Raw genomic sequence first — 11,750 nt, 5'->3', positions numbered from 1 at the left:
ACTATAAAATTGACAAAGCTGAATTTATTTAAACTTTTCGTTGTTTTTGTTGAAATTTGACTGCGGTTTTCATGAGTTTATGGTAAAAATAAGTAGTTAAAATACAGACGTGTGAAGACTTTAGAAAATTTTCAGAATATTGTTATATTATTTCTGATGTACTGACATCATTAAATGAGGAGTACACCTAACTTTTGGGTCTCACAGGTGACATAGAACGATTTTATTTTGCATAAATATCCACAATCTAGTTACAATGTATGCTTAATTATAAAATTAATTGAATCACTTTCTATGACTAAGTCATTGTAACTTCAACCATTTGAAAAGAACAAATATAAAAACGGATATTTAGACTGGCATTGTAGGTTCATTATCAAAGCAATAGAAAACTGTCAATAAATTACTTTTATCTTGTTGAAAAGATTAAAAAAATGAAGAAATTCGAAAATTTCGTTACTAGCCATAGATGCAGGAAACTTTTTCATTTTGTACGTAGGCCCGCAATCTAGTTATAAGCTGAAGGATGCTTCCATGTAATCGATGTCCACTGCTATGTAATCGATGTATCGTATCGTTATTGGTGGTTTCTTATCGATTCATCGTCTGTTATCAATTCTATTCCCCCGTCGTTATCTTTCAATATATCATGTTTATACTATTTACCGTTTCCATTGTATTCATTAAGTATACTTAACCATTAACTGCTAGGGCATTAAGCACACTTAATTTGTAATTAGAGTCTGACAGACTCTCCTGTAAATATTATTGTTAGAAGTTATTACATCGAGTTCCTTCCCCTCTTCTTTTCACCCCCAACTCATGCAATACTTGTTAAAATTTAACATTTTTATAAAGATTAATGTCATGTTCACTTTATAAACAATCTATTTTAGCGTATAGTTGTCACAAATTCGATTGTCCACGGTTAGAGGTTAATTATACAGCACGTATTCTATCGCTGATTGTCCGAAATATTTCGTAGCTAAGAAAGACATTATCTCGAGAAACGTTTAAACTTGCCAGGAGCCGTTTCCCGGCTGAATTCCGGGGGTCTCGCCCACCGCGGCGCACAAATTCGAAAGGCAAACAGCCCGGCGAAGTTACGAGCATCGAGCGTCGTCGCGAACACGCTCGGTCGTGGGCGGAGGGGCGGTGCGCGATAATCGTGAAGGTATTCAAAGGTTGGCGGCCCCGCTACCCCGAGCCGCCCCTCGGATCGATTCGGCCGCCGTCGGGAATCGGCCGAAGAAATTGGCTAGAAACTTTATCTCGTTCCCCCGTCGATAAAATGTCGTATTGCCTAGCGCGGAAATAATCTCCGGGAAGCAGGATAGCGTCTGCGTTGCCGATTCATGCGGAAGATAGTGATCTTTACCGGAGCCTGGTACCGCATAAATGGCGTAATGCGCGCCTCCGCTCAGGCATTTGCAGTTATATAAAGACCGAGGACAGAGCGACGACGACGACGGTACCGCTCGCTCGTGCTCTCCTGTCCTCTCCGGCGCTCTCGCGCACATACACTCTCCTATCTCTGGAGAGTAGTTCGCTCTCTACACCGTTCTCTCCTGCGCACACAAGCGCACGAGCGTGCACGTGCAGGCGGGCGCGGGCGCGCGCGCGCGCGAGCGCGTTCTCTTAGAGAGTCGCGCGGAAAGGAAAGAAAGGTGGATAGAACGGGCCAAAGGGCGGAGATTAAGGGTCGCCGAGGAGATGAGTTTGTTAAAAAGGCAGAAGCGGGCCAGCAGCACGCATCACGGACATCAAAGAGACAAGACGAAATGAAATCCAACCGCTGCCCGTCGCCACCCCGCCTCGAGACTCTCTTCTCTCCTCTCTTCAACCGCCGCCCCTTCCTCCTCACCCCCACACTCCCCGCGTTCCTTTATCCACTCTCCTTTCTTAGCCCCGACTTCCTGCCGCGCTGTCTGCGCCACTTTTTTTCCTCCTCCTTGCCTTTCCTACAGTCTTCGGTACTCCACATCCGCTTCGACCTTCTCTCTCTCTCTCTCTCTCTCTTTTCTCTTCTTTTCTCCCTCTTTTTCTAATTCTCTCGTTCGCTCCGTCTCTGTGCCTCCTCCTTTTCCCTGGCACTCTAACCACCGTCGGAGAAAGAGCAAGCCGGAGGAAAACACAGGGGACAAAGGGGGATGGAATCGTGGAAGAGGGCACGCGAACCCTTTACCCGGCTCGGCTCGAGCGTACTACTGTTGCTCCCGCAATTCCCGCGACGTCCCGCTCGGCCCTTTGCTCGCCGGTGTTAAACGCAATTTTTAAGAACCGGCCCGAGTAATTGCTTTGTGACCGCCGCCCCGGGGACACGTGTAACATTTGCAAGGCTCTGCCGGCCGGCGAGGGGCCGACGTGCCAATGGTTTTCACGAACCCCCATCCTAGATCCGTCACGGTTTTCCCTCGCTTCTCCCTTTTTTCCCTCGCTTTTCCTTTTTTTCCCTCGCTTTCTCTCCGCGGTGAAGGCAGTCGCAACGTTTTCAAACCTTTTCACATAATTCTGTACTTTGAGGGCCGTCCTTTGAGCCACGGGCACAGTGTTGCCTTATTTGGGTAGCGTGTAAGTGGCTGTTTGTGGGACCAGTTGAAAAGTTTCGGTGAGCACAGTCGTCTCATCTTTTGTGCAGGGGAGAATAGTCAAGTAATGTGACGACACTGTGATTTAGTGTTTATTCAACGCCGAAAGCACTGAAACGGCCAGCTTGTAATTTTCTATCGGATGTGCTGAGACTTATTACGACGCCTACTTAATGGTTTCTCGGTGTTGCAAATGGACAGTGGAAGTTTGTACTGTTACGACCTGTGCAGATTTTCAAATTTTTCGCGAGACGAAATAGCATTTTTATCCCCCTTTTGCACTAAGTAAGTTTTTAGTTGACGAAGGAAACGTTTAATTGACAAGTTCGCTACTAGCTTCGCTAGCGTGCCTAGCTATAATTATTTTATTTATCATAATTAAACACATCGTATCCTCTTATAAAATATAATGTAAAATGTAAACTTCAAAGAGAAGCTATGAATTCTCTAAATATCATGCTGTGTGTTACAATTTTAAATAGCGGCATTCATAAAATGAGTGTGATGTTCTTCTTACGCGAAATATAAAATTGTGATCGTCGCACGTGTCGCTGGCAGCGAACGTGTTAATTTGAATTTTTGTAAAATGACGTATGGAAATGAGAATTTGCATAATTACGGCGAAACAAACAATTGGATTTGAATCCGTCGACTCGTTAGGTGCTCTTATTTTTCTTTTTATTTAAGCTAGGAACCCCTTGCAAGGTAATTAGCTCTATGCACATTGATGTGCATAGAAACAATATGTAGAATGAAACAAAAGAAAAAGAAAAAATAACACAAAATTGCATGATACATTAGTAAGAGTGAAAAGTAGTTAGAAACAAAAGAAAAAGAAAAAATAACACAAAATTGCATGATACATAAGTAAGAGCAGTATCACAGTGTATCACGTATAATTTGATCTCAGTAGGGTTGCACAGTAGAATTCTCTGTCGAAAGTCAGACTTGAATTATTACACTGGTGTATAAAACATAAAATTAGTCTAATAACGTTCGGAACATTCTAAAAATTCTTGTTATCAAAATTATTATTAAAAAAATAATTATTAAATCTTAAGGAAATTATTAAAATAAAAAGGCAGTTTAGAGGTTATTAAAACATTTCAATGGTAGACAGATGTTTAATCAATTATCTTCATCAAGCCCAAACCTTCGTCAGCCATGCAAATTTTAATTTAACTAAATATCTGGTACATATTACCTCTATGACATAACATATTAAAACATAGTCTGTTTGTAAATTCTTCTTTTATGTATAAGTATAAACTAGTATTCTATTCCCTAATTTCTATCTTAGTCTTTACTAGTTAAAAGTAGAGAATGTAAACAATCTGCTACATACAGTGAAACACAAATTACATTAAAGAAATTTAATTTTCTAAAAATAGTATAAATAAGTTATAATATAAATCGATAGTGGAATTTTAGGCAGTTTTTCCGTACAATTACAATTTTTTCACTGGATACAATGAACAAGAAGTAAACTGTAATGTATCAGATTTCAATCAATTTCATAGTTTATAAGTCATCGGAAATTTTGCCTAAGAGTGTATAATCATTAGAAAAAAAGAGTGTTCCTACAATTCGTCTCAACTCGTTAGATTTGTTAACAAAAAATCGATCCGCCGGTGAATTGCACGTGGCGCGGGATCATTTTGAAAAAAATTAACATACGTTCCGCGTCATTTCACGGGGAACGACTCAAAAGTGACGATACGAATTCGAGGCGTTCTAGAATATTCGCAGTCGTGTCTCGGTTTCACCGTCCGTCAGCTGTTACTGCACGTCTTTGCTAGATCGCCCGTGGGGATAGTTCGATTTGGCTCGTTGTCCGCCGCGTGCAAATCGCCGCCGGAAGAACCGAATAATCTCCTTGGCCACGGCGAACGATACAATGGGCCGTGACGATGTGGAAACACGTGCAACCGGAACGCGATCTTTGGTTAGAATTCCCTTTTCATGGTCAAAATGATTTCAGCATTATTTTAAAGTTTAAGGTTACAAAAGCGTAGGCCGTGGTTATAAATATTGTTATCTGACTATCTAGTTTCTAACAGTTAATTTAAATTTTCATATTTTTCATTGAAGTGTATAGAAAAACTAATGTGTCCAGAAGGAGTACCTTCGAACCTATGATGAAAAAATTGATAAATAAAATTATATATGATCCTAAGCGTATTCAGTTATATGTATTTTTACCAGAAAGGTGAGCCGTTCGAGTGTTAAAAAGTTAGTAATTAGACAAGTGTTAATTATACGGATGAAGGTCGGTCTACCTCATCGATTTCAATGATTTTTATACATTATGTACATACAGGGTGTTCCAAAAATGTCTCGCAATTTGGAAATGGGGGGATCATGAGGTCATTTTAAGTAACTTTTTCCTTAGGGAAAATGCAATCCGCGGATTTGTTTAGGAGTTATTAACGAAAAACAATGACCAATGAGTCAATGAGGGTGCTTCGTGCGCTCGTTAGCTGGACCACCATATGTCAGCCGAGCTCGCCTCTTATTGGTCAGTGCTTTTCGTTAATAACTTGTAAACAAAGCCGCGGATTGCATTTTCGCTAAGGAAAAAGTTACTTCAAGTGACCTGAGAAACCCCCCATTTCCGGATTACGAGAGATTTTTGGGACACTCTCTATATCGGCGGAGATGTTATCTTTAACAACCGTTACATATAATAAAAAGCTTTGATTATATTTAGGTTGCACATCATATTGTTGCATGCAAATATTTTGTCTAACGTCGAGCATTTTCAATTTGACCCAATATAAACAAGAATATAAAAATAAAGAGAAAAGATGAATAATTTATAAAATGTGTTGAATTAGTATCACAACAGGGAGAAACAACTTTTACATTAACAATTTCGATAATCTGAACATACAGGGTGATTCCGACACGTGGTACTATCGTCCCTGCAGTGATTCTAGAATGAAAAGTAGTTCTACTAAAAGCTTATTTTTCTCCGAATAGACTTTTTCAAGAAAAATTGAGTACACATAGAATCCTTACATATTAATTTTTCTATAGATCTTAACGAAAGTTGTGAAAATCGTTAATGAAACTTGATATTCAAATAACAGTTTTTAAATTCTAGATCCAGGTAGACCCGGCCCTTGCCGTCCGAGTGTTAAATCAAACCGACTGACGCGTCTGATTGTGACCTGCTGATTCTACTTTAGATACTACACACACGTGCCTGGTGGATATTCGAGTTTATTTTTTTTTCAACGAAGCCTTGAACAAAAAACGGTATTGAATCTTTTAAATTTATTTCTGACGCATGCAAGGTCGTTATTTTATCCTGCACATTGAAATATCTTCGTTATTTTTGTTGATATAAAGAAATGTATCAGGCCAACTAGTTCAAAGCTAAGAATGTTATGATTGATGTTTCTTTTTCTCAAGGTCTTTTTTCGAATATTGAAGGTCATCGCAATTTTTTGCACATTAACCCATATTTTTTGTAGCGCAGCACTGTGGTGTCAACACGAATTTGACGATCTCTGACACTATGACCTGTTAAAAGACTTTAAAAAATAATATGCAAAAAATAGCGACGACTTTCAACACTTGAAAGGAAGACCTTGGGAGAAAAAAACAAGATTCTTACTGCTGTTAGCTTCGAACTAAACAACGTTGTCCTGACACATTTTTTTATATCAGCAAAATTTACGAAGATATTTCAATACGCAGGATAAAATAAACACCATATACATTATCATACATCCAGTTCTATGTAGTTTTCATTTTTTGAAATTATTATGCACTTTAATCTGATGTGTATTGACTGGTTGCTATAGTATTTATTGCATATAACCATTAAAATGTGACTAATCAAAATTTAGATATCACAATTAGTTTAGGAATAAATCACCTGTCCGTCTTTGCAGGTCACTAAAGTTTCTACTGTCCGTAAACGCGTTAACATTAAAATATCTTTTCTTTACGATTTTCCACGTGTTATTTCACTATTAAGTAAAATAATTAAAGGAATGACAGTTACAGGAACACTGACAGTAATTGGGACATCCACTCTACAATAAAAAAAGAGATCAATCTTCGTTATTTTTTTACTCTAAATGGCAGCACCCCTTGAATGAGTTTCGTTCAATTACCATGGACTACGAACACGAATCGTTTTTACGGTGGTAAACGTGAACGCGTGTTACGTGGATCTGTTGCGCGAGGATTCTCGTATGCTTAGGGAACGTAATCGCGGGATAACGTCTGTTTTTAAGCGGTAAATTCGGTAGAGGCAGCGCGCGGACGGCAGCGGACGGCGCGATAGGATCGGCTGTCGATCGCGGATTGTGGGACAGGCGTCGTCCTTTAAATAAAAAAAAATCCAATTCCCTCGAAAACACGAGTCTGACAATACTGGCGAGGCAGCCGGGTATCCGATATTTCGCGGAGCTGCCGTGCGCCGGCATCAATCCGAGTTATACGTGCTCGTAACGTATCTGCACATGGTACGTGTCAGCGTACGGTCGCCACGACTGCCGCCCACACACCTCTATCTATTCGATAGCCCAAATAACGAGCTCCCAGGGAACGGCGACAAACGGGCCATGATCCTTTTCGATCTCCCGCCCCCTCCCGTGCTGGTAAATCGAGCCGTCTTCACGGTCGGTGAACGCGTAAGCGCACGATAATGTTCTAGTATAGCCGGTGACGGTGCCTTAATTTGTCCCAACTTCATTTCGAAGCGGATTAGAAACCCCCAACCACAACTTAATAGACGGTGAAGCATTTTTAGTACTTTTATATTGATATTAACATTTATACTTCAATAGTATACTTTAATACTTTACTTACAAGACAAGTTTAGCGACTCGATAATTCTGATTTTTTTGTAACTGTGCTAAGGGAGCTTAAAAGAAATGTTGAACTATTTTTATTATCGGTCACAATTCGTTTATTCAGGCTGGAAACATCCCTTATGCATGCATATAAGTGTTTCCTTATTTATCTATACATGTATTGTTAAGACTGCAGAAGCTATAGAACACTGATTTGAATAAAGATTTAATAGTTTAATGCTTTTTAAGGAGAAAAGATTAAAATGGTTAAAACGATGAACATTTTTCGTTTAAATAAAATTATTCGCCACTACCGACATTTAAATGAATTTGAATTTTTCTCATTCAACGGACGTCCAATGCTATCTGGGACACATCTTCATTTATAATGAGGGTTCTAACGAGAGAAAATTTTAAACTGTTTTCAATGACGGTAGTGGCGGATATATTTGTATAAACAAAAAATTTGTGCCGCTCTCATAATATCTCCGAAAAGCATTAAATGCCAATCGACATAGCTATGAAAGAAATTGTAGTGGAAGGAAGGTTATGGTTAAGGAAACCTTAACCACGACTGATAGATTTTTAAAACTGTTTAATAACTGTAGATAGGCAATGTCTTATTCTTCCCTCTCACTTATTCCTAAGTTGCGTTTTTGATCCCTGATACGATATGTTGCATTAATATCTGACCTATGGAAATATTATAGCTATAATTATAAAATAGGTTAAATTAGCTATAATGTTCTATTTAAAATTCATTAATATTGCGTAAATGCATTTATCAGAAAGCACCGAATAAAATTATTTATTTAAGAATATATTATAATACAAATTTAACAACATCTAAACAAATGCAGATACTTTTATAAGGCAATGCAAATGTATCACTCATAATGCTTGATTGAGTATGAAACTTATTCAATATTGTAGAAAATATTGTTTATTGATATATAGTCTTATTGAAGGAGTTTACGGGCTTATTTGCATCAGTTAATTTACCCGAGCATACATTATTTCGGAGGGAAATATTGTTACAAGTGAACACAAAATAAATGATGACGTTAAAATGGCTAAACCTTATTTTATAAGTTGTTATAGAAGTGAAGTACATTAGTAGTAGTACATTGATAAAGTCGCATTATTTTGCACATTTAATTTAATATTAATTTTTGTATTTTTTAAATATGCACATTTTATTTTATTTTCACTTTTTATATTTTTTCGCCTTGCACAGTCCATTTTATTTTACCATTTCCAGTGTTTCATTTCACATATTTTATTTTATCATTGTCTTGGCTACCGTCGTGATTATTATTTGCCTTTATTTGCATCTCCTGAATCTGATCTTTTTGCGTCATTTTTACAGGATACATGATTTTACGGAACTTTTAATGCATAGATTGCTCGTAGGATATAATCTCATAATTATACAAAATTTTTTTAGAATGTTGCCATAACATCAACTCGATAAACCACATACTACAACCCGTACATACCAAGCTAATGCAATAAACGAATAAAATAGTTTCAATATCTCGTACAGGTTCAACGATCGGGCAACGAAGATCTGTTTCCTCAGATAATAATAGTTAACCTCCTTCGTGGACTCAAAATACCCTCCACCAATTAACTCGCAAATGCCACAGAATCGCTCTCGAATCCAAACATCCTCGATAAATTTACCATAGTAGCCCGACAGCTCCTTCCATCCTCGGCCGGTATAATCTCAACGCCTGGATCGTCGAATCGCGGGCGCAGGTGGTCCCTGTGTGTGCGTTTGCGTGCGCCCGTTTGCGTGTGCGTCGGTGGCCCGAAGCGTGTGTCTACCTTTATGGGACGTTGGATCGGCACCTGGTCCATCTATCCGTCTTGAGCGTACATACGTAGGTACATACATATCTCCGGATCGCGTGCGTCCGTAGACGGGGATCGCTCGAGGATTGTAGGAGAAAGCGTCAGTAGATTCGGTCGGTGCGTGGTCGGACGTGTAAGCAGGCCAGGCAGAGCGCACAGACGGGCAGGTATGAGCGGGAATAGACGGGCAGCAGCAGCAGCAGGCACCCAAGCAGGGTAGGCGTGCTATGTTAGGCCGTTTGGCTGCCTGACTGGCTGACTGGCGGGATGGTTGGCTATCGAGCGACGCCGATGCAATTCCAATTCCTGGCTGTCAGCGGCAGAGCTGCGGGAGACGCGTCCATTCGTGATCAGCCTCCCGTGAAATCCTGTGCCCCCCCCCCCCCCGACTCAGCCCGAAACGAAACCCAGTCACTCTCTCTCCGTCTCGTTCTATCTGGACTCACGTCGACCACCCCTCGCCCCGTGTCCTCGGCCCTTCGATCCTTCCTCGTCCACCGCTCTGTCTTATTCCCTCATATTTGTCTCCTGTCAACCGCCCGAAATTCCCCCGGCGTCCCTGTTTTCCGCCGAACAGCGAGTCCCCTTTCGCCGTTCCGACCGTGTTAATGCGTCAAATGCGCGGCATCCGCGAGCCTCGCGTCCTAAAGAGCTGGAAACCTACGTTCGAGCCAATTTGCTGAGCTGGCTAGACATCAAGCGAACCAAGACGCCCAACGGTGTTGGAATACGCGACACGGACCTTGGTTATTGACAGCTCTCTTCTACCAGCGATTCACCTTCTTTCCATCGGGAACTGGCCTTCATCCCCTATTAACGGATCATACGAATCACGCCCACCCGTGTTATCGCTTTTCCGTTTCGGACTATCGAACATCGCTCATAAGTCGAGCGGATTTTATGCATTTATCGCACAGATGAGTATCCGCACTTTCAAACAGTAGAAAGATCGAGGACATTTAACCGTTAAATGCGGACATGGAATCTGACTGACTGCAATGTAAATATTATTGTTTGTGGCCTCTGCCGCGTAAGCGGATCTGGAATTTATTATACATATTCGAGTATCTTCCCTCTCCTTGTCAACTCCATCATGTGCAATACGTGTTATATTTAATTTTTAGGTAAGGATTAATATTGTATTCATTTCGTAAAGAATATGTGTCGATTACAATTGTTAATGGGGGAATGAACCTTCTAAGTGACTTTTTGCAGGAGATGTAGACAGTTTTTTTTTGCATAAGGATCTGCGATCTGCTTATAAGGAATTAATAGTATACAAATCCATAACGAGAAATATAAATTATTAGTGGTAATTATTTTGTAGTTTAGAAGACACGAGAAAACGGTAATGACTAGACTGTGGGTCTGTGCAAGACAGTAATTTTCTGCATCGTTTGCAAGACAAATGAGCCAAGCATAATTTTTTCTCTTTCTTTAATAATTTTAACAAGGTGAAATTAGTACAGCAATATTCTTAGTTTCTTTTAACCTTTTCAATGTTTTTTGTTTCATCCACCCGTTTTTGTCATAAATACATAAAATTTGCAGTTTACTAATGGCTCCAGAGTTAAAGAGGCACGTTAATATAAATCTGAAATGAAATAAATGAAATAAAAAGATTAGAAGAATTTGAAAATATTGTTATAGTGTTTGCAATAGCGGTAAAACATTGTTCTTTTCCATAAACATCCGCCGTGTATCTACGAGTTGTACTGCATTGCAATGGAAGTTGCGGCGTCGAAGTGAAATGGTTGTGTGAAGTGTTTAATGAAACGTTGTTTGGTGATTTTATTGTGGTAGCATCGTGCAATAGGTAGGGTGATAATTACTGTACATAGAGGAAAAATACGAATAAATAATAGACGAGGGTATAACAATAGACATACTTTTCACTGATGGGTCTCGAAATATTTGTATGAATTACTCGATTATTAACAAATAGAAATACATGCTATGAAGTAATACTCTATTCGAATTAGTAATAAACAAAATATTATATCAATATGGATAATACAAAATCATTTTAAAACTTTTACTTTAAAATATGAAAAATATGTTGACTCTTATATCTTATTTATTATTGTACTCTTCGTTTATACACGACAATTATCACGCTGCATCCCTGTATCGCATACGGTAGAAAATAAGATATGCAACTTTAATTGTTTACGTCTTTAAAAATACAAAATAATTAATACATAATAATTAATAATTAATAGACCATATTTATCACGAGCGATCTGCATGTGAAAAATATTATTATCATTATTATATATTATTTATTATATTATTTATTATATATTATATATATATATATTATTATATATTATTTATTATTCTTATATATATCTTATATTATTTCTGGTATGTACGCCAATGCGATATAAACTCAATGACTTTGAACTAATGAAGTTGTTGAACCATTAGTAGACGTCATCAAATGCTTTAAAACTGTCTAAACAAATATTGATCATATGGAGCTGTGTTATAC

This window comes from Megalopta genalis, chromosome 9 (genome assembly GCF_051020955.1).
Source record: "Megalopta genalis isolate 19385.01 chromosome 9, iyMegGena1_principal, whole genome shotgun sequence".
Taxonomy (NCBI): Eukaryota; Metazoa; Arthropoda; class Insecta; order Hymenoptera; family Halictidae; genus Megalopta; species Megalopta genalis.
This window is presented reverse-complemented; position numbering follows the sequence as displayed.